Here is a 27,745-nt window from a genome sequence, read left to right on the forward strand (position 1 = left end):
TCAAAATCAGTTGTCTGTGTTTTAATAGAAATATTCATTTTTAATTTGTTGTTAATATAAAAATATTTTGATGTTATAAAATGTGTATGCAACACTTAAGACAGCATTGCACAAAGTATGTATTTTTAATGCTGGAGCTATAGCCTCTCTAAAACAGGGTATTTGCTTAATCATACCCTGTTGGATCTTATCTTCTTCTTTTCCCACTCATCTTTCACCCACAGTTCAAATGGTTGGCTGAATATATATATGTTCTTTGGATGCATCGGCACGAAATTTTGCAGATGGCCACCAGTCTTAATACATGTGAAGCTGTGATCACAGTTTTCTAAACAGTGCCAGAGATGCTGAATTATGTTTGCAATATTGCCAAATCTCTTTAATCAGTCTTGACTGAAAAATGATGGCATAAATCCCAGATTAGTAATAGTGCTTCAGTGAGTCATTAGCAGTGGTTTTCTAGATCTGATTGTAAAAGATACTTTTTTACAGACACAAATGGGCCAGTGCAGGACAGAAAGGGAACTGCTGTGGCATAGCTTATGTAGAGCCGTTTTTAGGTTCTTGGTCATGTACGAGAAAAAACTTGTCATCCTAATTTGCTTAGCATAGTAATTTGTAGCTGGGATCTAGAATGCCATGCTCTCTGCTGAAAACAATTTATACCCAGTATAACTGCTGGTTTTCTTTTGCATCAGCCATTTGAGTTGTGGGACTAGAGCTGAGTGGAGAAACGTGACTTAGCTGAACATGCCGGTGAGGTGGTAATTGCACAACTGTAGGGTCCTGCTAACAGCAGCTGAACAAGGCAACCTGTGTGGCAGGGAGGGAGCGCAGTGGGCCTGGGTTGTGGGTGCACATCTGTTTTAGTTGTAGTGGTCAGTACTGGGGACCTTCATCTTCCTTGTCTCTCCTTTGCTGAGAATAGGAGGGGAAGGGCATTCAACATTGAACGTGTTTGTGCATGGAGGCAATTCAGGGTACTGCCTGCTCCAAGTGAAGAGACCCTCTCTGCCACTCACAGCGTGAACAGGTACCAGGGCAGTGTTGGGCCATAGCCAAAGTGCACAGTAGAAATGTTTGATACTAAACCAAAATAAAAATGCTTATCCAGAAGGATTTTCAGGCTTGCAGTGTTAACTCCATAATGAGTGTCTTGGGGGACATTGTTATTGTTGTTTTGTTGTTGTTTTCAGGCTGGCTATTACCTATGTAAGAGAATTGTCCATTGCAGAAGGCTTTTGTGCCAGCTCTAGTGCAAACCAGGTCTCCCCTTACGAGCCTGAAGGTGTTTGTGAATATCTTTTTTTTTTTGGTTGAAGGTTTGAACTGCTGAAAGGTTGTGTTTTGACAGCTCAGAGGAATTAAGTCTTAAACAAATAGTGTATAAAGTTTGAGCAACAGCAGCATATTTTCCTTCGCATTGCAGGCCTTGAACTGGAAGGCCTGTTTTTAATGAAAAAAGACGCCTACAGAGAAAAGAGGCCTCTCTGTTTAGATCACCTTGGTTTCATATAAACATTAAAAGGATCATTTGCAAAGCTCCTGTCCAGAAATACTTCTTAAACGTACAGGCTTAACTGAGCAAAGTGATTAAACTTTTTCCTTTATTCAAACTAAGAGCTTTGTTTGAAGAACATGAAGCACTTGTCTTCTCCTTGGATTGAAAGCAGTTTATTTCTGCTCTCTAAACAAGAAACGGGAAAGTGAAATATTGTGCAGTGTTTAATCCTACCTGGAAATATTTGCATGAAAAGAATTCTGTACATTTTTGTCTGGACTTATGCTCAAGTTGTAAGAGAAATGGTATAATAAGCTTTACTTTTAGCAGCAATGGTGCATCACTTATTTTTCACCTTGCATTTTGTCTGGAAACTTTGAATAGTGATTACTTTTATATGTGCAGACATATATTTTGTAGGATTTTTGTTTAATGTTTGACTCTTCTGATAGCTAACAGTCCCATTGTTAGAAACAGAATTTTGCATTTGTGTGCCAAAGTTTCAAGATCAATATCAATGAAATATCAATATTTAATTGAATCAAATTTTCAGTGATACCTGTGATATCATACACTTTCCAAATTCTTTAGCAATTGTACGCTTCAGATTTTGGAGAAAAATGCTTCCTCAACTAAAATGATAGCAAAACTTGAAATCTTAACTGGTGACATGAGTGTTATCAATTCTGTTTTCTAAGATATCTCCAATAAATGAAAGTTCAATATTATTTTGCCTGTGTTAGAGTAGTAAAAATCATCTATTTAGTAAAAACTGTCAAATCACTAGTTTATAAGTCAAAGTATTGTGTCTTGGACAATAGAAATACTTAGTTATCTCAAGATGGAAATAATCTTTCTCTCGGGGGCTTTCTTCACAAAGCAGATGTAGGAAGCTTTCTTTTTTGTATTTTCAGTCTTCAAATGTATAATTATAAAACAAAAAAAAATCCAACAGTAGGTATGGCAGGATGCTTATTTCTATTTTGTGAAGAAAATGCTTGTCTGGAGAGATTCCTTTTCATAGTTTAAGTTACCATTTTCACATATATTTTTAGAAAATTTCTGAATCTTTGTTTTTCAGATTGTGGTTTCAGATTTTCTTTGACTTTATAGTTAGTGGAAAAACAAGTATTCAAGAAAAACAGTAAGTTTCTGGAGTTTATATAAAAATACATTTTAGCCAGATATACTTGAGCTTGGGATGTTTTCCTTATGAAGGATAAGTAAACCACCTCAGACCAAGCACAGGGCAACAACATCTATAAGCTAGTCAAATTTGTTGTTGTTTTCTTCTGAGTAACTGTAGATCAAATAGAAGGGAAAAACTATATTCCCATGTCTTAATTCCCTGGCCTTTAAATTGGAAAGGCATGGATTTGATGGATGGACCACTTGGTGGATAAGGAACTGGCTAGATGGCCGCACTCAAAGAGTTGCGGTCAACGGCTCAATGTCCAAGTGGAAACCGGTGATGAGTGGCATTCCTCAGGGGTCAGTATTGTGACCAGTGCTGTTTAACATCTTTGTCGGAGACATGGACAGTGGTATTGAGTGCACCCTTAGCAAGTTTGCTGACAACACCAAGCTGTGCGGTGTGGTCAACGCGCTGGAGGGAAGGGTTGCCATCCAGAGGGACCTGAAGAAGCTTGAGAGGTGATCCCATACAAACGTCATGAAGTTCATCCAGGCCAAGTGCAAGGTCCTGCACCTGGGTCATGGCAATCCCAGGCATAAATACAGGTTGGGCAGGGAATGTCTTGAGAGCAGCCCTGAGGAGAAGGACTTTGGGGTGTTGGTTGATGAGAAGCTCAACGTGAGCCAGCAATACACACTTGCAGCCCAGAAAGGCAACTGCATTCTGGGCTGCATCAAAAGAAGCATGTGCAGCAGGTCGAGGGAGGTGATTCTGCCCCTCTGCCCTGGTGAGACCCCACCTGGAGTACTGCATCCAGCTCTGGAGTCCTCAGTACAAGAAGGACATGGACCTGTTGGAACAGGTCCTGAGGAGGGCCACAAAGATGACCAGAGGGCTGGAGCACCTCTCCTATGAAGACAGGCTGAGAGAGTTGGGGTTGTTCAGCCTGGAGAAGAGAAGGCTCCAGGGTGACCTTATAGCAGCCTGCCAGTACCTAAAGGGGACCTACAGGAGAGATGGGGAGGGACTCTTTATCAGGGAGTGTAACAATCGGATGAGGGTTAATGGTTTTAAACAGAAAGAGTGTAGATTTAGATTAGATATTATGAAGAAATTCTTTACTGTGAGGGTGGTGAGGCACTGGAACAGGTCGCCCAGAGAATGTTTATTGTGTACAATGATGGTGTCTACATAAAGTAAATACACATCCTGTGCTCTGGCTTTGGGACAGTTCTGTATTTCTGTGTGTTTTTATTTTGGTGTGCTGTAAAACTCCGGACTTTGTTTCAGATGCTAAACTTGTTTAGATTATTCTCTTTTTTTCCTCAGACAATTCTAGATGTAATTAAATGTATTCCACTATATGATTTAATTTTTTTCCCCTTTTATTCATCTTTCCTCCCTTTTTAAGTAAAGAAAACAAATCCCACAAAACTCATTTAATATCTTTGAATTCCCACGTCTATTTATGGCAGCTTGCATCATGGGGGAAAAACGCGACACAGCTCATAGGAGGGTGACATAAAAGGCTATATGTGGCTGTTGACTGGTGAGAGTTCTAGTCCTTTTAGGATTTCCCAAGAAAAAGTTTAAGCAAAAACATCATAGTAGTTCTTTAGGTTTTGGGATGGTTTTGTTGATTTCTCGGTACAAGGCTGTACCTGTATAAGCCTGTACCTGCAGGCTTTCCTCTCCTTCACTACCTCTGGTTTTGTCCTAAGTGATCGCGGACAGCAGGGGCAAGCAGCCATGGGTGAACAGAACCCAGTCTGGGACCACCTGCAGTGCAAGAGACTTGTCAGCGTCATCAAGGCAGCGCAGTGGTACTGGGCTGAGTGTTCAGTGTTTCCCTCAGTTCTGGTTCTTAACATATGCAGCAGAAGCATATGAACTTGTGCTGCATATGGATTGTGGGTTTCTTAGATTGTTCTGCCAGGTGCTTTTTTAGTTAGCTGTCTCTCTTTGAACAGTTGAATGAGGCTGATAGGTGTTTTGAATGTAAGTTTGGTTTTACAGAGGGATATGAAGTGTATGGTAGTTGCTGATTGTTACAGTGCAATCAATAATGATTTTGCTATGGAAAAATTCACATGCAATGGGAATGTGAACTTTAAGACAGAGAATTTTCTTAATGCATGAGAAATTAAAATGAGTGCTTTCTTATTGTTCAAGGGAAATGAAGTATAAAAAAGGAGACAACTCGAGACAGTAAATTCTTATGATAATGTACTTGCTGGACAGAATTGTTGGTACCCTTGAAATTGGCTTTTAATTTCAGTGAAACTGAAAACAATTGGTAGCTCTCTCTTGTACAGTGTGTTATTCAGGAGCTCTCCAAAAACAATGAAAAGGCCAATCAAAATATTATGGGTTTTTTTCTTTTGACCTGTTGACTGCTTTCTTCTTTGAACTTGACCTAATAGTGACAGATTTGCTTAAAATAACACTCTGGGAGTTTACATTTATTACTTTTTGGCTATGGGCACGGAGAGAGCAAATAAATGAGACATCTGTAGATGGGTTTCTGCTCAGAAATAGGTGTTTGTATGCATATCTGTGGATGAGAAACATTTACAAATACACAAACTAACATATGCATGTAAATTACATATACAGAAAAATGCCTGAATTTGGCTTTATGTCTGTACAGTTCGCGTATTCAGGTAAGTGGGGACAACAAGCTAGAAACCTTTGTAGGTAAGAGAAGATAGGATGAAGTCAGGTAGTTTTTTTCCAATTTTTTTTTCTTTTTTAAAAAAGAATTTCAAGTTCTGTTTTGTTGCAGGAGCATAAATAGATTGCAGTGTGTGAATGGTTCATGTTGATAACTACGAAGAGAATGAAGGCTACACAAAATCCATCCTCATCTTTGCTTACGACACCTGCCAAGTCTTCATCTCAGGGAATCTTTGTTCTTGGCTCTTGTTAGTGTCATTATAAACTGCTAAAGCCAGACATTTAATTGGTCGGAACAGACCTTTTACAACCTGGATATTTTCCTCCATGGTCTGATTTGTCTCTTCCTCTGACATCAGTGGGTGTTGGATCAAACCTTTACTTCTGTGAAAAACTTGGAGACTGGAGATGAAAAAAGCATCTGTAAATTTTTGTAGCAGGAGAAAATGTAAGTAATGCAGGAAGGAAGGAGTACTGTTATTTTAAAACAACCTCGTAATTTTGTCTTGGTAGCAATTTTTACATTTGTTGCAAGTTCATTAACTGACTTCCTATTGTGGTTTGTACTGCTTGTGGTTGTTACAGGCAATTAAACCTGAAAGTCTCATGATTGACACTTGCTATAGTTCTAGATGGAGACGGATATCATCTGTTGTACAGGAAAAGGCCACCTTCTTGTGTTAAGTCACAGTCCTGTAGTCTTACATTTCAAACTCTAAAACCACGCAATCTAACGAAAATATACAGTGGGCATCTGACCCTTGGAGAGTGCATTTAGATCTCCACAGCTATTAATGATGGAAAGTCTTGTAGTACTTGTTTATACCCATTTTGCTGTTTATTTTGTTTTAAGTACAGGGTTTGGTTGCAGGATTTGCATTTTACCTGAATTTCTCATCTGAATGATTTTACTGCAAAGGTAGAACCTCAAAGTGAAACAGGCTGAGCAGGAGAGAAATAATTTGTAATTAATCATGTGAATGGACAGAGGACATATTGTTCACAGCTTAAAAAAAAAAAGTGTATTTCTCTCCTAGGTGTTCATAAATGAAAAAAAATCTAGTGGACCACTGAAAGTAATTTTTAACTGACCTGTTCTTCCTTCATGGAGTGTAAATACTAAGAAGTTTGAAATAGGACAAGCAAACGTGGGGAAAGATAACAATCAATGTACAGAAAACAGAAATACTACTAGAACTTGTATCTCTTTCATTTTAGATGAAAAAAGTAATTTATTTTAAACAAAACAGCATGATGTTTTGGTTCATCAACAAAGTCTGAAAGGTTTAGCTGTTGCAGGTGAGAGTTAATGTGTCTGCGTGTTGCTTCTTTGGGAAATAGAAAAGCCCTCCGTTAGCTTCAGTGTCTCCTTTCTACTTGCAGACTTGTAGAACTGAGAATTGATTAATTGGAAGACAAAATACAACGCTGGGAGTTAAGCGTAGCTTAAGCAAAGTTAAGAGGTTTTAGGTAACTGTTGGAAATGATCTGAAACAGGATGTGCTTGTTTGCATCAATATTACTGCTTTGTAAAGGCTGCAAGTGCACTTGTATTTGTCTGGGCTTCAACCCAGTTGTCTGCACTCTGAGTGATGTGAGCCTGCTGTTGGAAGTAGGGCGGGAGTGAAGGACTGACTCAGATTGTTTTTTCTGCAGGTTTTACTGGTGAAACCAGCACCAGTCTGGTTTGAATGAACCTGCTTGGGCCTCTACAGGTAGGCATGTTAGAAAGTCTTGTAGCAAATAGTTGAAAAATTATATGATATATTAGTGGCATGCTGAAGCGTTATGGGGATAACAGGTGCAAGCCAGCGGCAAACTGAGGTTGAAAACACTGACAGATTTCAGACAGGATGTGGGGATTGCTATCTGAAGGCAACACATACATTCAGAGGAACCTGAGGTCTCTGCAAAGTTAAATACTTTTTATTTTCTTAATACTTTTAATTTGTGCCACTATAATATTTAAAGTAGCTTTGCTGTATTAAGCATGAAACAAGGAAACTTGCTAAGAAGGATTTCTTAGGTAGTCTACATTTTATAGTAGAGGTTCTCCAGTTTTGCTGTCACTTTTGCTTAAATTTATCAAAAAACCCCAGAAATGTTGTCATAGATGTGTTAGGCTTTGCTAATCTCTCCTTTTGATTTGCCTAGTGTTCCCACAGATCCTGTCTTCTTTTTTTTTTTTTTATTCATTCCTAAATGGAATATTTCAGCTCTACACAAAGTGAAGCAATTCAGTTATGTATAGTTATTGGTTAGTGCTTCCTTGCCATTTTCTAAAGGGAACAAATTCGCACGAGACACTTGAGACACTCATGATTGATAACACATATTGGATTTCTTCTCTTCGTTTGGCAGCTGTGCTCAGAGGCACAAAACTCCCGCCTTAGGAAACTGAATTATTCCTGCATGTCACCCAGTCCTGCATATTGAAAGCAGCTTAAAGTCAAGCATTAGTTCTTTTCTTGTACTGAGTAAGTTTTGATGACATAGGTGAAGTTACTTGCAGAATAAGGAGTTATCTGTCTGGAGTCAGTGTTTTAAATAAATTCTGTTAAAGAAATTACCTATAACCTTAAGGAAAACCAGTTTGTCCTTGAGCATTTTTCAACAACAAATTGAAAGGAGTTACTGGTGGGAGAAGGGGAGGTACGTTTACTTGTGGCTGTATGGCTATAGACTCGGGGGCAGGAGTAATCAAGTCGAGCGCACCCTGCGATGTAGCAATGCACAGGAGATGCCTGTGTCCTTTTAGGGGGAAGTCTCACATTGGTGCTTTTCTTCTGAGAGAAAAGCACTGTCCTTTTGAAAGTAACCAGCTCACTGACATGACAGAAGTCATGGTCTTTCACTGGGTTAACTGGTTCTTCTGGTCCCATGACTGAAATACTGTGGCTGCAGGTTTCCTGGGTCTCCTGTCTAATGAAGGATAACTGGCAGCTACCTGTGGCAGCTATTCTGTGTCTGCTCTTCTGCATTTCCTTTTCCTTTCCTTTCAAAAGGAACGGAATATTTGGTTGTGTTTTGTGGCAACATGGTTTCTCCTTTCTGCTACTGAGCATGGGCTAGATATTTCTGCAGTATTCCAGTCCAAGCAACTGGAAGCAGGTTTGGGTGCAGTTGCCTTGCTGCCAGTGGTCAAAACTCAATATTCAAGATAGGATTATTTAAAACCTCATCAATGTTTAAACCTAAGGTGGAGGTCCTTCTAATTGAGTTCCAGCACTTGAACTTTTGTGGTTGATGTCTTCAGACTTTCTTCTGCTAAATCATGAAAAAGCAGAGATTTGCAGTGAAGGTTACTTAGTTTTAGAAGACAGACCTGAGACTTTCACATGGTCTTACAATGTTAGCAATTGGGCATTTAAAGAAAATATTGAATGTCACACAGTTTATAATTCCTGATATGCTGTATACGTCCACAGCTGCTTTAAAACTTATGACCCTACCCCAGCCTTGGGACAACACAATGACAGAGAGTATACCTTGTCAACGTAATGCTTCTCCCAGTAATTTCATCCTAAGGTGGTTTTCTGCCTTAATTTTCTTTGCAAGCGTACCTTTCCTTGGTTTGATCTTCAGTCTCTCACTGCAGTATTAAGCCAGATGTGGATGAATACAGACCTGTGCAGTAGGATGGGTAGGTCTGTACTTCTGTACTGTCACCTTAATGTATTCACTGTATTTACTGAACTTAATCTAAAGGGATTGAAGTTGTGTAGTCTGTGTAACTTTGTGTTCTAAGTGACATTTCTTCAAGAGATATAATATAGGATTTATTGCAAATACAAGAGTTACTTCTTTGGCACAAATTTTACATTGCTTAAAAGAATGTCAGGAGAAAACCATTCCTGCCTTTACTTTTAAAAATTACATCTCCCTATATAGGCATATTTTTCAGGTAGGCAATTAGCTCTGAATGATTTTGTGGCAGCAGCTGTGTTTTAATCATTTGAAGGGTGACAAAGCAGACAGACTTGGCAAAATAGACCAAAATGACTAGCAAAGTAGCTGATTGATGTTGTGTTTTTACCTGCAAACAAAGGTAAGTGCTTGATTGTGGTGCCTATGTGCATGAGTGGGACATTACCTTTAATCAGCCTCAAGCGTACAAGTCTCAGCCTTCTTTAGCACCCATATGTCAGTCTGTATGCTGCAAAAATAGATTATATTTTGTTTGTTCAAACTGGCAACATGATAAAAACTTTCCAGGAGATTGAATACTCTTTGGATGTTTAACTGTGTAATCTCTATCTAAAATAAGACATACCAGTTTCATTACTTATCTGAAAAATATTTTGGATTTTTTTTTTTTTTCTTATTAGGGTTGTTAGCTCTCAGGCTTGAGAGACTGAGGGGAGAGAAAAAGGAGTAACAGTCATTTCCTGAGTTGTCACATTTTTGTGCTTGCAGATGGTAGTAGGAGCACTCTGGGACTTGAGAGCAGTTTAGAGATTAGTTTAGAGACATCCTGCTCTGCACCAGCTGCTCCCAGTGCTCTCCCAGATTGAATGCTAAGGATGCTATCCAGTGGCTCATGTCTTGCTGGGATTAATTTTAGGCTATTTTGAAAAAATAGAACTGGTCCGCTTTGGTACACAAATTGGGGTATCTTGAGTGTTATGTGAGCTAAAGACAATTTTTCATTCTGACTGGTGCTTTATTCTCCACAGTGCTACATCAACACCAGATTTGTCTTGTACTTCAGCTGTTACCGCCTTTAGTTTTTAGAAACTTTAGGCTGAGGCTGGAATACCATAATACTGCTCTCTATCTATCTACCTTTTCCCCACCTTCTTGCACTGCTCTTTGTACTGTGAGAAAACTGACAAGTAGGAGATTTCTGAGGAAAAAAGAGGATGAGTAACCCCCAAAACTTTCAAGATGTAGAGAAGCAGTCCTATTAGTTATCCCGTCCTCCTGTATTTCTCATCATCTGCTCAGGAAGACCCTATACTTGGTAGCTCCTCCTTATAGTACAAAAAGCTGTGTGGACTTAAAGAGGACAATAAAAGGCAACTGCTTCAGGCAACTGTGTTATAAATTGTAGGGCGTTGATAATAGAGTATCATAGGAGGCTTAAACTTTGCAGTACCGTTTTTCCTTTTTCTGTGGATGTGTGGCTTCTGCAGCATTGGAGGCCAAACCGGACATGGTACCTTTCCAGGCCTGCAGCTTATGCAGTAAAATATCCTGTGGAGATTCTGCCCAGTGTTCTTCTGGAGTTACTGTTATTTTTCTTCTTGTCGGCCTTTCTGTCAGATCCACACAATTCTGAAAAATGGTGCTAGAGCCAGTCAGCAATGCTACGCTTGGAGAAAGCTGTAGTGGCTATAAAGGAGTATTTCTGTCACAAGCCAAAAGCCCACGAGTTTCAGGGGTGGGTGGCCCAAAACATCATCCAAGCTCAGTGTGTCATGTGTTTTGTGTATCTGAGCTACAGCATGCTCAGGGGTCATGGAGGATTTGCATACCTCTGCATTGCAGCTTCAGTGGCCAAACCTTTGGGCATTGCTTAATGGCAGGCCAGCAGTTTCTGATCTGTGGTTCATGAAGCAGTGGAAGCTTGTGTGGTTTTGCTTTCCCTTCATTCATTATTATTACCTTTATTGCATTAAAGAGGCTAAGCAAACCTTAAATGCTTCATGTTAAGCGGCATTGCTTTGATGGAAGAATTTTTTGCACGAACAAGGAAGGCTTGATTCAGGGAATTACTTTTGAAGCCTCTGATAATAGAGACATATGGTTTAGTGTCTTGTTCTGTTTCCTACCAGTCAGACTTGAACTTTCAGGGAGTGATAGGTTCACATCAGAAAATGGCGTTGGTCAAGATGTGATTAGGACCTTTTTCCAGACTAAAACCTGCAGAGGTCTGCCCTGGCTCTTCAGACACCTGTGTCAGTGAAAGGGGCCTTACTGCTGTGAATGAGCACAATTAAGTACAGCCCAGTCTTAACAAACTTAAAACTCTTCTGCCTAAATTCAAAACAACTGAAAAAAGTTTTGGTTTTTTTTTTTTTTTCCAGAGACTTGACAAACTTTGTTTTTCTTGCCAAATAAAGCTTTCCTGATGATCCCTTCCCAAATCCTTTTGTCTTCTCTCTCTCTTTACTGTCACAGCTTCCCCAGGCATCTCATTTTCTTGTATTTGCTTCTGAGCAGCCTGTCGGTCAGGCAGCTCGCTCTTGCAGCTTGCAAATGTGTGCCTGTGTCTTTGCCCGAATCACTCCTCTCCTGAATCCACTTTGTTGGATTTTTCTCCATCATACAGTTAACTGCTTTTTGACTTGCACTGCCACGCTTTCCCTTAAGATGACTTGCTATGCAGTTTTGCCATAACTTCTCCATTTCCTGTTCTCTAAACCAGTTTGCCCCATTAGCAAGCCACCACAGTGCCATTAACTTCTCTCCTTTCAAGACCATACACTAGGAACTGCATTCAAGTTGGTATAGTAACTGGAACTCGTATCTTCTTGATGGTAACATCGATCTTTGCCTTGCTGGGAGTCTTGATTCCCCAACTCTGACATTTTTCTGTTTCTGTCTGTCATCTTCTAAAAAAGTCTCATACCTCACAGCCAAATTCTTCCCGTCTATATTCTATTTTGAGCCCTGCTTTTACTGGATAGTCTCCCTATTTAACTTCAGCACTTAAACCACTGCAACATTTCAGTATATTTTCTGCAGATTTTTTATTTCTTGGTAGGCCTGATTGGGGCATATTAGCAACCATCAGACTTCATCCCCTCTGCAGTTTTAGAGGGAAGTGAGTGTCTTCAGAGAAGTGATTCCTGACACCGAACTTAGTTCCTTTTAGCTTAGGTGCTCTGAATTGCACTCTGCCTCTCTTGCTTCTGAGAAAGTAGAGAATTCGGTGCATTTTCTGACTGTGCTGGATGTTCTTATTAATGTAGTCTCTCCAGCCTCCACGTTGCATATAAGGGATTGTAGTAATTTTCAGCCTATTAAAGAGATCAGAGGCTTTTTTAATTTTAAGCCACAACATTTTAATTTATGTTCTTAAATATTCCTTTATTCCTCTTTATTCCTGGTTAGCAGGCTGCATCTGTAGGAGGAAGCAATAGATTTGTTTCTTTAATGCAATTTTTGAAGTTCCCACTTTTCCTTTTTTCTTTTTTTTCCCTTGATGGGAGATTTTTCAATGAAAAACTTAACTCCACAGATTATGTATTTCCTCTTTTTAGAACCTAAATTACAGAATTTTAGCCCATAGTGATATGGAACGTTGGAATAATAAAGCTGAAAAGGCTTCTCTTAAAAACAAACAAAACAAAAGATCACAAGTAAGATACCAAAAATATGTTGCTTTCTTGTGTGGAAAGCTTTTTATGCAGGTTAAAAATTATTACTTCCTTTCCACTCTCTTATATAAGCTATAATTGCTACCAATTTCATGCAAAGTTTGTTACTATTTGTAAAAATGCACAGGCAGGTCTCCGTCATATTTTTTGAACCTGCAATCAATTATTTTTTGGAAGGAAGAACTGGGGAGAAAGAGTGGGTAGAAGAAATGTGCACCATTTTTATACAAAAAAAAAAGGCTTGTATTGATTAGCTGCTATCTAAATTATAGTCTATAAAAATAAACTTTAAGCTCATTTATATGAAGCTGACAAAGCGTCAGGTCCTTTTGAAATAGTGTTTGGCCAGTATGTATGTGGTTTCAGCCTATTATATGAATTCCTAAAAAAGGCAGGCTATTTAAAAACACTGCCTAACAGGTGCTGCATGCATCTTACCCTTTTTTAGACCCACTGTAAAAAGAAAAACACCCATACTTTTGAAACTGGTTTGATGTAAGGATGGCTTTTACTTGATTTTCTTTAATTTTAATGTGTCTGTTTCCTTTTCCATCTTAACTATAGCTGTTACGCTGAATTACAGCCTGCGTATTTTAAGAGTTCTTCCATAGTTGTGGGTGTGGATCACGTAGTTTCCATACTCTGCTGTGCCTGGCTCAAGGCAACTGCAGCTCTGTGGTGGTATTTGCCCTTACTTGTGATTTCCTACTGAACCAGTATTGTGCAGTAGTTAACCGAGCTGGAAACAGTTCAGTGGTTCTCAAGCAAAATGAATGGTTCTGAAGCTATAAATGACTATTCTTTGTATTAGAGAATTTCTTACTCGGATTGTGTTGAAGAACTGACACAGATAAAGGCTCTGTCTTCTTTCTCTTTGCTCAGTTTGGTGTCTCTGTTCAATCTTGATACAATCAGCAAAGATGAATATACTGTATTCTATTTCAGGAGCCCTTTCATGGAGCGTTATTAGAATTATTTTTCCCAAGAGAAATTAACAGAGAATTAAAGCTATTTTGGACTATAGCAATCGATAAAGTATTTTTACACTACCTGTCTTTATGGCTCTTGCTGACTTACACTTGTATTGGTGATCTTGTATTTACAGCCAGCTCTTTTTAGTATGTCTTCTTTATCTCTAAAATCATTCCATGAGTGTTTGAAATCCTCAACTTGCAAAAGCAAATGTATTTTGGGGTGTACCTTTCTAGGAATGTGACTTTCATTTATTAAATATTTCTTTAAATTGTTCTACATTGATTAGAATCAACCTTACAAGATTTGGATGGGGGATAAACGGATATCTCTCTTCCAAAACTAAGCATTATCCCGAAATTACTTAATGATACATTGAAAGAAAGCTTGTCGAATATTTAGTGCACTAATCAGAGCTTAAGATTCAGTTCCCAAGAGTCCCCGGGTAATTTCAGGCAAGTAATGAATAAAATCATTACAAGCTAAGTGAGGTGGGCCCTAGAAATTTGTGCCTCTGAGCCTAAGACTCTACTATCTGCTTTATTCTTTTATTCCAAAAAACCCAACAAAACACAACCATCCAGTCCCATGTGCCCCAAAAAATCTAAAACTGATGAGCTGGGGTGAGGGAGGAAAGCCTTGTCTTCCTCCGTTTTGGGTTAAAAACTGTGAGGTGATCGGAAGAATAGGTAATGAGGATAACGTGACCCATTTCCCAGATCTGTGGGTGCTTGCTTTTTCTTTATCCTCTGTCTCCAGTGCAAAACGCATGTCAACAGACCTGCACTTTTCACCAAACTAATCTCCATGTCAAGGAAACCTTGGGTCCGTAGTCCAAGCAGGGCTGGGAAGGGCAGCTGGTGCTTCCAGTGGTGGACGGCAGGACCCCTTGGTCTGTGACCACTGTGAGCCTCATCAGGCAAGCGCAGGAGTAGCCATCAATTCCAGACAGCTGAAGTACGTCACAGACAGAATTAGAAGAAGGTGAAAGTAGGAGTGGGGGGGCAGGGTAACAGAAAAGATATGTTTTACTGCCATAAAAGGATGATGCCAGTAAACTTACCAGTTTAGGCTGGTGGAATTTAACTATAAACAAGAGGTTGTATTGGAGCTATGCACATCACTTTTCTGCATAGCTGGAATTGTTTGGTGACTTAGATGGATCTGTTGAACAACTGAATGAATGTATGCCATACATTTGATGGGAAACTGAGTGGTTGAAGGTTTTGTAAATCATAAGATATAAATGTCAAAAAATTACCTTTAAGCAGGACAATTACCAATGTTTTCCATTTAATCATAATTCCCTAATACTAATCATGCTTCCTTAATACAGACACACAAACTTTGTTAGAGAAGGTCAATGAGACTGTAATAATGCATTAAACCTGGTAATCAAATGATGCAATATCTTAAATTATTATCTTCCCTGTTTAATTCCCTTTAAATTCAAGGACTCAAAGTCTTTTCCCAAAACACTATATGATGCAAGCATCTGTAATGTCCAGTCTCCTTTTTGTCCCCAAGACATCCCATGCAATGAGAGCTTTTACCATACTAGGAACTGAAAATAATCTAGAAATGTATATAGCAATATATCAGTGCATACTTCTGGATTATACATAAATAAATGAAACTGATTTTAAAAAAACCAAAAGAAACACAGCTCTGCTACACCAGCTGATCTTTCAATAGTTACATGGAAAAAGATGTCATAACTGTTAGAAGTGCCAACAAAGGGTGCACAGGGGTCTGTTTGGGGCAGTCTATATTTTTATGTACCTGAAGAAAAAGAAAATGGTTTATTTAATAAAGAGATTCTGAACCTATTCTTATTTTTTTGTATTTTTTGCCTTCTCTTATTACCTGTGTAGGTTTGCTGTTTTGTAGTTAACTGTTCGTAGAATGAGACAAGTAGCCTTTGATATTAAGATTTTTTGAAACCACGTTGAAAACACAGAGGTGCTAGTTTTTTGTGAGTTTTTTCACAGAATCACAGAATCTTCAGAGTTGGAAGGGACCTCTAGAGATCAGCTAGTCCAACTCCCCTGCTAAAGCAGGATTGCCTAGAGCACATCACTCAGGACTGCATCCAGGCGAGTCTTGAAAATCTCCAGAGAAGGGGACCCCACAACCTCCCTGGGCAGCCTGTTCCAGTGCTCTGTCACCCTCACTGTAAAGAAGTTTTTCCGTGTATTTGAACGGAACTTCCTATGTTCCAACTTGTGCCCATTGGCCCTCGTCCTGTCACTGAGAACCATTGAAAAGAGTTTGGCACCATCCTCCTTCAGCCCACCCTTTAGATACTTGTATGCCATAATAAGGTCTCCCCTCAGCCTTCTCTTCTCCAGGCTAAAGAGTCCCAGCTCTCCCAGCCTTTCCTCATAAGGGAGATTGCTCCAGTCCCTCAGTCATCTTAGTTGCCCTTCGCTGGACTCGCTCCAGCTGTCCCTCTTGAACTGGGGAGCCCAAAACTGGACGCAGTACTCCAGTTGTGGCCTCACCAGTGCAGAGTAGAGGGGGAGAATGACCTCCTTCGACCTACTGGCCACACTCTTCCCTATGCAGCCCAGGATTCCATTGGCCTTTTTGGCAACAAGGGCACATTGTTGGCTCATGGATAATTTACTGTCTACCAGGACCCCCAGATCCATCTCCTCAGAACTACTTCCCAGCAGGTCCACCCCTAACCTATACTGGTGCTTAGCATTCTTTCTCCCCAGGTGCAGGACCTTGCACTTGCTTTTGTTGAACCTCATTAGGTTCTTCCCTGCCCAAATCTCCAACCTGTCCAGGTCACACTGGATGGCAGCACGGCCCTCTGGAGTGTCAGCCACCCCTCCCAGTTTGATATCATCAGCAAACTTGCTGAGGATACACTCTGTCCCATCATCCAGGTCATTAATGAATATACTGAACAAAACTGGACCGAGTATTGACCCCTGGGGGACGCCACTGGTTACAGGCCTCGAACTAGACTCTGTGCCACTGGTCACAACCCTCTGAGTTCTGTCACACAGCCAGCTCTCAATCCACCTCACCTCCATAGCCTAATTTTAGGAAGAGTCCCCAGTGAGCTGAAGTCAATTAAGTTCTGAATGTCAAAATTTCGATTAATCATGAAAGAAACATTTCCATTATCAACGCTGTTAATAAGCTTTTCCACCTTGGGCTCCCACTGGTCTGGATTTTGACACACAATCCAACACGTACAGTACCTTAGTCTTTGAATGGTCCCGTTGATATTTGGTGGCATTAATCTGGGGAATAATTTACAGTGCACCACAAATAAAGGTTGAATTCACATGTAGCGACTTAGAATTTGTGAGCTTGCAGAGAACTCTTTCGGATCGGATTGTTACATAATTTATTTTGAAAGAAGAAATAAAGAATTTTGAAAGAGAAAGAAGAAAAATGGTTTAACTATGGCTTTTCTTTTTATTAGATCTGTTACTGGTCAACATACATTTGGGGACCCTCTTCGCTTTTTGTGAAGTGCTGTATTACACTATACTAACAACAGGATGTTTTTTACATGGCAAAGGCAAAGAATGCCAAGCATAGAAGTAAGAGAATGAGGCCCTTAAATGTGTCTAGGCAGGCAGTTCCTTTTCATGACCTTACTAATGATGAAATATCAGAAGATGATTTTCCTGCTAAAAATAGGGGCTGGTTAACTTGCAAAGGAGTACAGATTAGTCGAGAAGACAAGACAAAACATTAGAAATCTGTTGTGCAAACACAGAAATCTTGCATTACAACTGCTCTTTTTTCATGCAGATGGGGAGGAGTAAATTTTGTAAGAAATGTTGCAGAATAGTCATCAAATTTGTCCAGTGTTACTTTCAGTTTTACTGGTTTTTGATTTAGTTTACCCAGTGCAGTAGATGGTTCTGAGAAAACAGTAGGTCTTTGCATTGACTTTCTCCAGCATTGACAATTGTTCTTTGTGAGGCATTTGAAGAACCTACCCGTTGTAGGTCACGAAGGACAGTATGAGATCTGCATTGTGAAGACAACAGGGAAAACTTCACTCAGAAAACGTATAGAGTGTTTTGAATGAGCAAAATGAGTGGATGTAGACAATTCCCAACAGAATGCATACCATTTTGTTAGACAATGCAAGGAACCTTGATGTTTAAATAATGCAGTATAATATGCTTGTCTCAAAATGAATTTGCGCCTGGGTTTGGTTGTCTCTTTTGTTAGGATTCACAGGTCAATATTCAATTGAAATTATTGTGTAAGTGCAGAAAATGGAGCACGCTGGTTTGAAACAGAGAGGTAGCTGTGCATTGTAAAGAAAAATAAAGATTGCTTGGAATCAGAAATTTGTGGTTTTGTTGATAGAACAAATTTTAATATTCTTGGAAGCCTGGAGAGATCAGGTGTTTTCTGACATGCTTTCTCTGTTATCTGCTTATCAAGTGATCTCTGTGGCTTGTACGTAAGATTTGAGATTACAGATGCTCCCACACTTGCAGTATAGAGTGTTTAGGAAAAAGCGTAGTTCTGAATATAAGGGGAATGAGATCGGGTACATGGTCGTTACAAATGGTGCATCACTTAATTATCAGGTTTAACGTATCATTAGGGTCTTATTGACTTTCTCTGTCAATGCAAAACATGGGCAGATGTTGGCATTAAAGAGAAAAAGAGAACAGAAGTGGATAGATATGAGCAGGCTAGCTGCCAAAAGATCAGCTGACACTATGCTGACATCAAGTGCAATCTGGGGAGCCCTTCTTATCCAAGCAAGCCTTCACAGGCAGCAAATGTATTGATGTCTGTATACGCAGGAGCCACAGTAGTGTCTGTGAACTACTCTCTTATCTGGTCAGTACATCTGTGTTGCTATGAGATATATTTTTCTTTTTTTGTTTTGGCTGATTTCTCTGATCTTAGTCTCTCAGAGTCTCTCATTTCATCTGTTGAGAACAGACCATAAAGAGGAAATGGGCATTTAGGGCGTCTTGTGCATTTTCACTAGATGCGCAGAAGTAATTCCCTCTGAGGTCTGCATGCAATACGTTACAGGCAGCTTGTCACTTCTTACTCTCTTTCCAGTGCAGGATGTGTAGCTGTGGATTGTTATGAGAGAAATAAAAAATATATTTTACTTGGGTCTTAGCTGTAGTGGTAATTTGAGGAGGTGATCTCAGTGAAGAGATGTACTTGTGTGGTGTGGTGGAAACGGTTTCCCACAGCCTCTTGTGGGTTGCTTTGCTAATTGCTTTTGTAGAGATGAGTTTAAGATGCTACTGAGACACTGGTGGATGATGCAGTGATGGTAAAAAGTTCAAATGCTATACTGTGCCCTGTTATTTATCTTCAGAAGCCTTGAGATAAAGTGTGATGAGTAAGTGCATCCTCTTCCTCCTCCCATACTCAATTGCTAAAGCTCTGCTTTCATGTGTGGCTTCCTCTGTTCATTGTCTGCACAGGATAAAGATTCTGGTGTTGATGCTTTTCCCAGCAGGAGTTTTAATTTTCCTGAGAAGCAAACGGTGCTTTTGTCATAGCATATCAAAATACCTGAAAAAGGTAATTAGCTGAAAGAAATGAACCTACTACTGAGGTGCACCGAAAGGGAAATCTGATGGTCTAGTCAGCAAGACACTGAAATCTAGTTTCTGCATTTGGCTGGTGGACATGTGGAGCAACCTTAGTCAAGTCAGGTAGCTGTGCTTTGTAAGATGATGCAAAAATATTTCTGTTCTCAACTTTTTGCCTGTGTTTCTTTTCAAAATATGTGCTCATTCTGCAGTGTGTCTCTTCTACTCTGTGTGTGCATAGTGCCCACCTCTATGTGTGGCTGCTCACTGTTAAGGGCCTTTGGAAAGTACTGTAATGCCCATAACAATGATAAAGGGAGCGTGAGCCTGTACAGAAAATGTGCTCTGCTTTTCATCTTGAAAACATGTGACAGTGCTCCTCAAAAATTAGTATCTCTGATCTCCCACCTTTCCACAGGGCTGAGAAAAACAAGGCTACAAAACATTAGGATGCAGCTGATAGAAAGGTAACTGGAAAGCTAGCAGGGTAAGGGGAGGAGGAGGGGAGGCACCACTGTGGGTACTGGCAGTGGTCCTCAATTTGCTTCTGTTACTCTGTTGCATTGTGAGCCAGCTCTGTCCTGTCCTTGAAGAAAATGAATGCTCTTTTGTTTTTTTTTTTTTATTTTTTTCCCCTTGGGATAGTATAGCTAAGAAGAAAAAAGGCTCAAGAGCAGGAGTAGAGGTTGGAGTTCTCAGTATGGACAATCTGACTGTAGACTGAGCTTTCATGAGAAAGCAGGTTAGTATGGAGTCTGACGACCTGGAACAGGCTGTGGGAAACCATTTCCACCGTTGTTGGCATAATGATGACTTTTTTAAAAAAATCCCAAATAAACAAATTCCCAGAGACAGGGAGATGATGAGGAGGAACACTGTTCTTTAGCCTAGCATTTTCTGCGGTACCATGTTGAATAAGTACCATAGAAAGCCTTTGCTTGCTTGTTTCCTAAAGGAGAAAAAGGAAAAACTATTATCTCTAGTCCTTAAAGAGTGTATAATAGTATACACTGCCTTTTAATGCAAAATTTCTTGCAGCAGTGTTTCGTTTAGCAGGCTGTACTAAATTCCTGTTCAAGATTTCATCCACATTGTTGCAAGTTTTTGGGGTTTTACCTCTGCTGGGGTAAGAAGCTTCAGGTTTTCCCACCTTTAGACCCAGGATCCAAACCCTTTCTACTGCAGAAGGTCCAGCTTAGGAGACTGATAAATTAGGCAACATGGAACTGCTGCCTACAGCAGCTAGATTGCTTCTGATTTGAAGTTGAGGTCATTTGCAGCTGAGGCAAGTATGTGCATTTTACACAGTGCATACTCACTCTTGGTATGTTTTATCTCTTTGAGGCCTTTAACAGCTCTGCTCTTGAGTCATCTTTGATCCAAATCTATGCTTTTAGGTGGACAGCAGCACAAAATTGAATGTGGCTATACAGTTGCATGCCATACATTTAAGACGAGACAAACACCACTACCATCCCACTCCAAAAAAACCCCAAAAAACAACCTAAGTACCTTCCAATTCTGTCTTCCTCTCTGCCTGTGTTATGGATGCTATTTGGACCTTGGCCTTGTTGTTAGTTTTCTGTTTAAAATCTCAGGTGTCTTGGTTTGGTTTTTTGTTGCTATTCTTTTCTTTTTTTTTTCCCCAGGCATGCTGTGGATTTTAGCATTCTTTTGCCTGTGCAACCATTTAAGATATGAAAATAAAGCCTTGAAAGCTTGACAGGAACGAAGATTCGCTGTCATTAGTAAATTGGGGGAAAGAATGGGATTCAACAGATTTTCCAATGGATAGATAGAATACTAGTGGTCTTAAGGGAAAAAGTTTAGTTTGGTGTACCTTCATAAACACCAGCTATTCTTTATCCCCCCTGTTTATGTTATCTCCATGACCATGCTTTAAGGATTGTTTTGCTCAGCTTGATTCCTTCTCATCTCTTGATCCCTGCCAAGCCAGTGTTCTTGGCTGCTTTGAGATACACTAAGAGAGTAAACGTTCACCATCAATAGTACGAAGTTCGTTCAGCAGCTTTAATAACAACCAGATACAGCACTGAACCGTGCCCTGCACATACGAGGATTGGATGTGTGGGCTTACTTTTCATTTGATTGGACTTTGCAAAAGAAGCAATTCTTTAAAAAGACCAAAACCACAGAACCATGAAAGTCACGCTTTGATATTAGCTTTTCCATGAGAAATCTCAACACAAATCTGTTTATCTGGGCAATAGCCAGCTGGACATTTGCTAAGTATGAGGAAAGATATTCTGCTGTAAATACTTTGATATAAACCAAGTCCCGTTTTCCCAAACTATCTGGGATGTTTATATGAACGGCTGTTAAGCAGGTCTACATGTTTTAATGTCATTGTTCCTTGGCCCAGCAACTTCTTTTGACAATACTCTCTTGATTCCTCCCCATGTTTGTTTCCTTGTGGTTGACCTGCTGGCTTAATAGTAGAGGGCTTCATCTGCTTTTTTGAAGGCTGGATTTGCTCAACACTGCAGCTGCTTAGTATAATGTGCCTTTCAGAAATAAAGTGTAATCAGTAGAGCAGTGTGTATCAACACTGTCTAGCATTAAGTGCCTAACTTTGGCTTCATGATGCCTGTTCTCAGTTGCACGTGGTGGGGAGTCTGGCAGGCCTGGGAAATAAATAGGTGTTCATTTGACTGTGGTGATCGGTGCCTAGTGAGATGTGGATAGCTGTGGGAGAGGCTGTTGGATTCAACCCTAAACATAAATGCACCACCCCTGACTGTAATGTAGCTATGCTTTTTTCCTATAGGCACTTCTTCCTGCTAAACTGGTGTCAGGCACATAGGATTTCTGCTCATGTGCATCTCATGGTCCTTCCTACAGTTCTTTTATCTCACTGCATTTGAGACCAAATTTGTCCTTCCTAGAGTACTTAATGAAATCACAGGCATTTTGCTATAAACCTGTGATGAATAAGTGGATATTGCCCTAACTCAATACTTTTGCTTTATAATCTTTCCTGGGGTGTTTGAGTTCTTCCCCGAGTCTTGATGAGAGGTATGAGCCCATGGTTATCTTGTAGTAGCACACCACCTGGCATACCACAGTATTGACCTGGCTCGCAGAGCAAGTTTTACATTCAAGATAAATATATTTACAATGATGAAAGAAACAGAATTGCCGTCCTGGAAAAAAAACCAAACCAAAACAAACAAGATTATGTAGCGGATGAAATCAAACTTCCCACTGAAAGAAAACGCTGGGGCAGTCTGCAGGCATACACAGGCACATGGGCGGCAAGTGCGTGCCTGTCTGTGCGACAGAGAGCAGGAGTGAGCGAGTGAGCAAGAGGAAGCCCTGAAACTTAAACTCCTCCTGCAGCTCTGCATCTGCTCTGAGTCACTGGTATGACTCACACTGTCAGTGTTCATGTTAGCTAGCGTTCAGATGGAGCAGCTCTGGCAACAGAAGAAGCAGGTTATATTATTGATTACCTGCTGCAGCAGACAGTTGCGCCAAGATTTTTTTTTACGAGCACAGATGAAACAGAGGAGGCTCTACTGAGCACCGTTATTATTATTATTGTTTTCTTAAGGTAAGAATGCCTGTTATTTACTAGAGAAAGATATGAAAGGGAAATTAGAGCTTGTGAAGGCTGAGTCTCTTTCTGCTGCTGCTTATTCTCAGAGGATGCTCATCTTTGGAGCTGCGTTACGGCAAAGCTTTGTCTCGACTGTTTGCAGTGCCATATGGAGAATCATATGGCTAATGGGCAGTGGACGTCCTACGAAACAAAATAACTATATTCTCAGCCATTTATGTTATGTAAGGCATGGCAGCCATGTTAAGGACAGAAGACCTCTTTCGAAGAAACAGTGCTGCTAGATGGTAGGTCAAGGAAAACAATTAGTTTTTAAGCAATTCTCTGTTCTTTGGAGAGTGCTGCAGTTCTCTATTTCTTGCTTAAAATAAATTTACTGAATTATGAATTTATGTGTTAATCGAATAAAAAATAGTAGCATTAGAAATAGCAAAATAATTGTTTACCTTTAGAATCACGGTGTTGTTTTGCCTTCAGCATTCAGGCTGGGAGTGTGCACACGCTGTGATCCGTGCAGTGCCTGGATGTAAACGGTTTTTTCAAATACTTTAAATGATACTTCCAGATGTTGGGGTCATTTTCATTTTGTGCCACTAAAAGCCCGTATGTTTATGTCCTGTTCAGACAATTGGTTATATGCAAAAAGTGGGACATATTCTAGTTAGTATTGACATACGCAGAGTGGGTAAAACAGTTTTTTATAGTGGCTTTACTGCTCTTTTACTCACTCTGGTGATATAATTTTAATGTAGTCGAGATTGGTATCGCTTATTATCCTCATGTAAAATCCACTGAATCTTGAGCCTTTGCTGTGCTCCTCACAAGAGGTTTTCTAAGTTAGGGATTCTGTTTTTGAACTGCAATAATGAATTTATCTTAATTTCTTTTTTCTTTCTTTTTTTTCTCCCCCCCCCCCCACCTTCCCACCCCAATTTATTTTGGATTTGCAAGGCAGTGTCCCTTTAAAGTGCATCATACAGTGAGATTGGCAGCTGCTCTTAGTAACAAGGGAGCTGGTTACTTCTGTGTATTATTTTCAGAATGAGGATATTTTCAAAACTCGATCATTTACTAGGTTACTTTCAGCTACTTGAAACTACCACTTGTTTGCTTGTAGAATTTACATTAAAATGACCACTGTCTTCTCTCAAAGAAATACAGTGCTGTAGTAAGGTCAATTAAAAATGACAGCATATTTTAGTCTCTTCTTCTATTTGCTAATTTATAGCATTCGTTGATGCACAGTGTTTTCATTGCTATGAATTAACTAGATTTGGTGTTATTTCCTCTTTTAAATAAGATTATGTTTCTTAATAAAATGGAAAATAAGTTAGTGCTTTTATAGTAGCTTTACTATGTGATACTGCGGCATCCAACTTTGAAAACTATAGTGTGAGAGAAGCTTTTAAAATAATGTCACTTATGGATGCTCATCTCACAGCAAAATTTTGGTGACTAATTTTAGCGATTTATGTTTCCGATATAAAATATTTCTCACGTTCATCATAGAGTCATAGAATGGTTTGGGTTGGAAGGGACCTTAAAGATTATCTAGTTGCAACGCCCCTGCCATGGGCAGGGACACCTCCCACTAGACCGGGCTGCTCAAAGCCCCATCCAGCCTGGCCTTGAACACTTCCAGGGATGGGGCATCCACAGCTTCTCTGGCAACCTGTTCCAGTGTCTCATCACCCTCAGAGTAAAGAATTTCTTCCTAGGATCTAACTTAAATCTACCCTCTTTCAGTTTAGAACTGTTGCCCCTCATCCGATCACTACACTCCCTGATAGAGAGTCCCTCCCCATCTTTCCTGTAGCCCCCCTTTAAGTACTGGAAGGCTGCTATAAAGTCTCCCTGGAGATGTTAGAACATTATAAATGCAAGCTAGTTTAAATAATGTTAGGATTGGGTTTAGGGCTGTTCACTAACAAGGGTTCTGGCATATGGCAGTCTTTCCCACCCCTCCCAAATCCAAACAAGTCCAAATAAAGCAGTCTTTAGAGTCTTAATTTTTCCACTGATTCATATTAGAATTATTGTTTTCTAAGATTGTGTGTCACAATGGTGTTTGCCTTCATGTTTGCCTTTAAGTATGTATGCATTTAGAGTATGAACTCTGTATTATGTCAAACCAGAGCAGATAATTTATTATAGTAAAACTCAATTATCTTCAATTGAGTCTACACAATTTCTTTATTAATGCACTGTGGATGCAGTTAAATAATTAACAGTTAACATTTTGAAAAGAAACTTCAAGAATGTGCTTAACATCTAAAAACCAGGATGACAGTCCCTGACTCAACACAACCCTGAAGACAGCCTCTCCATCCTACTTGTCCATAAACTCTTTGTGCAAGTGCTGACCACCAGAGAGAACTCCCTCTGATTCATCTCGTTCTCATGCTGCCTTCTGTGTCCCTCTGTGTGCTGCTGCAATGCCACTAAGTGAAAAAGAGCATCAACTGAAAAAAGAATAAAAATCGCAGCCTTGCAAGATAGCTAGACAGTTTGCTTCATGTGAGTTGTAAAGCTTCTGTGAAGAACTAAAGCAGTTTTAGTGATGATTTGTTGTGATATTATCTTGATGATTACATGTCTTCTTTTAGATATATTAACAAGGCACAACTAAACCGTAAATAGCCAAGGTAGGAGAGGCTTGTGCAGGGAAGTGATCATAACTGCGTTAAGTGCAAAGGAAGTGATTGCGTTTGATCCTTCTGTGTAGGGATTTTGTAATATGTATAATAGGGTTTTTCAAAGTCTGCCTTCTAGGCACCCTGGAAGGTATTTTTTGTTGCTTTAAGTTGGCTTTGCATCAGGCTGTAATGGCAACGTACAGCACAAGCTGTTAGGACTGTTTCACTGGTACTTTTGGCAGGACTTGAAGTGTGAGAGTTCATGATCTCCCTGGCCTTTCTTTTCTGTAGTAAATGGTTTATCTCCAGTGAACCCAAGCAGAAGATCCCAGCTCAGTGTTCTCCCCTCCTGCCCCTAACCTACAGGACATAACCGGTGCTTGCACAGCTGGTTTTCTCATCTCTGCATTACTCCAGAGCCATGTTTTGTTATCTCTGCCCTCGCTGAAGCCTTTGTGGACTTCCTGCTGAAATTTAAGCCCCCTTTTTCCATTCTCACTTCAGCTGCTCTCCTGTAACCTGTTTAATGATTCTTGGTAGGTTTTCCACCTAGGCTAGCCTCTTCCCTTTTGCTGCTTGTGTTGTGAACGACAGGTGGGGTGTTCAGCTGTCGTTTTATTTGTTTCTTTCTTTGTAAAACCTGCTGCTTTTTTCTGCGGCTTTCTTTCTGGTCATGCCCTAACTCTGTAATTCTGACCCTGACGTCTGCCTTCCTGGCACGTGGGAAGCAATGCTGGTGGATTAGCTCTCGTCTCTTACAGGTTCTGCTTCCTCAGTCCTTGAGCAGAAGTTTCAAAACGGGCAGTGGCATCGTCCTTGTGCATCCTGTTCTACCTCTCCCTGCCGTGGCAGGGGGAAATGACTCTGCAGGAAACACAGCTGTTGCTGTGGGTAGTCAGTGGAGAAATTAGGGGCATGGAGAAAATTAAAGCATTTCTCCCAAATTCTTGAAGCTCTGAGACCTCAGTGGGAGGAAGCACCTGCTCTCTTATTTTACACAAAAGCTACATCAGCAATGATTTATAGCTGGCCTTGCTAAATGGCTGGTGAAGAACTTAGGGGAAATCCATTCCTGTTATTGAAACAAATTTACATGAATCATCTTTAATATGGGTGATTTTTTGATTGTATTACAGTTTTACAGTTTTACCTAATGACCAACCCAAACTGGAGCACTGCTGTATCAGATGCTGATGTTTACACAGACTAGAAGATGGTCCATGCACTGAATAATTATTTTTTTCACAAAACATGTTTGCCATATTTTCTATGGTGATTTACTGTTTGACATTAGACTTTCTGAAAGAGGACTCTGCAGTATGTGAAAAAGCAGCAGTATATTGGTGTTTGTGTAGTACCTCTTCGTGTCACAGAACAACACAGCATTTCTGTTTTCAAATCTTAGTTTGAAAAGGAGGGAGGGGAAAATTTTGAGTTGTGTTTTTTACAGGTTTTTGTTTCTTTTTTTGCATGTTAGAAATAAGCCCCTGGAAACTGGAGTTATATTGGAATAAAATCCTTGCATGTGAGCAGTATGAATAGCACTGTTCGCAATACTGAACCATCTTGTTGGAGAACTTGTCTTTCTATTTGCCTAATTTTTAGAAATGACAGTTTTTACATGAGTTGTTTTGGGGGTCTTTTATATCTATACGTGTATACATCTAGAGGGCATCTGCTTTGTCGCTTTTCCTGTTTTCTGAATAAGTCTTCTTGTTTGGATTAGATTTTTTTGCCTGGTTTTAAAGAGGAGGGGGAAAGAACTGTTAAATGTTTGTTTATACTGTGTCCTGAAAAGCTTTTCACTTAATCCTGGAGCAGTTCAACCAGGAGGGCACAGAAGGAGGTGGTGAAGCATTCTGTTTGCCCTGGAAGGCCCAAAATGTTAGAGGGTCTCCCACCTCATTGTACTGCGCCATGTTTTGTATCACACAGAAAAAGTCACAGTCTCTATTTTTGTCTGTTGAAACCCTTGTGTATTCTTGAGCACGTGCTAGTTTAAATAAAGAGTGAAGGGTGCAGCCTATGCTGTGAATATAGCAATGATGATCCTTTCATTTGCCTTCAGGGTCTGTGTTTCCACCTGACTAGTCCTTAGTGACTATAGTCACCCTGACCTGCTCTGGAGCAAAATAGTTCATTTTGCTCTGGTTAAATGAGATTATGGCCTGGATTACGACGACATGTTATTTCTGTCTGAATTCTCCTTGTATTTTGTAGGGATGCAGAAATCTGGGATTAGCTCAGTTTTCATTTCAGTGTGATGCTTCATCTTTTAAAGCAGCAGAGTACTTCTGAGTCTGCTGTGCGGGTTTAAACAAACAGTAGTGAATTGGTAGGTTTGATGTCTCACATGACTGTGAAT

The 27,745-nt window shown here is 39.9% G+C and overlaps 1 protein-coding gene across 13 annotated transcripts in view; it reads left to right on the forward strand.

The window, feature by feature from the left end:
• Positions 1–27,745, forward strand: part of INPP4A (inositol polyphosphate-4-phosphatase type I A) — a 131,654-nt gene that overhangs the window by 17,672 nt on the left and 86,237 nt on the right. Inside the window, exon 1 of one of the 13 annotated variants that reach the window (XM_054212047.1) lies at positions 20,944–22,738. The exons of the other annotated variants lie outside the window; for them this stretch is intronic. The gene's annotated coding sequence lies outside the window, so the exon portion shown is untranslated. Of the gene's footprint in view, positions 1–20,943; positions 22,739–27,745 lie in introns of those variants that run through there. 13 annotated transcript variants of the gene reach the window in all.

This window comes from Rissa tridactyla, chromosome 1 (genome assembly GCF_028500815.1).
Source record: "Rissa tridactyla isolate bRisTri1 chromosome 1, bRisTri1.patW.cur.20221130, whole genome shotgun sequence".
Classification (NCBI taxonomy): domain Eukaryota; kingdom Metazoa; phylum Chordata; class Aves; order Charadriiformes; family Laridae; genus Rissa; species Rissa tridactyla.